A 694-nucleotide genomic window follows, 5' to 3' on the forward strand; every position below is an offset into this window, starting at 1 on the left:
TCCGCCATTTCACTGCGGTCTACTTGACGTCATTCACCCATAGATCTCATAGTAATCACTGAAAATTCGAAAAGCCATAGTCCTGCACAGCCGTTGGTCTGCGAACCTACAGTATGGTGAATGACGTCAAGTGGACCGTTCCAATATGGCGGACGCATCTACGTGCTTGGAGCGGTCCAATGCGGTATCTATGTATATATATCTATGGTGATCACGGCCTTAAGGTGCGGTCACACTGCACTTTTCGTTCCATTGACTTCCATTCATACGCATGCGAATGCGTTAGACTGGAAACGCAAGCCCATGCGAAATACGCTGCGTCTGAAAGTTCAAACTTGGTGAACTCTGACCAACGAATTCGTATCACATGACTCTGTGGGACCAACAGGAGATCGATACGTCACAGCATGACCTCTAGCTGAATGAAAAGAACATTAAATTTAAACATTTAAAACTGCAACACTGCGGTAAAGTCTAGTAGATTGTGTGTTTTTACATTTAAAATGTATTATTAGTGTCATGTGCTGAATTTAACTTTTAAAAAGACGCAGCCGAGCATGACGTCATATCACGACCGTTGCAGCAGCATCCGAAGGAATTTCGCACGCTCAAAGTCTAGTGTGACCGCGCCTTTAGTCTGCTTGTGTTTATACTCATGCTCTTGCAGTCTAACTCAAAATCTAACTAGGCTTTT

This window comes from Garra rufa, chromosome 2 (genome assembly GCF_049309525.1).
Source record: "Garra rufa chromosome 2, GarRuf1.0, whole genome shotgun sequence".
Classification (NCBI taxonomy): domain Eukaryota; kingdom Metazoa; phylum Chordata; class Actinopteri; order Cypriniformes; family Cyprinidae; genus Garra; species Garra rufa.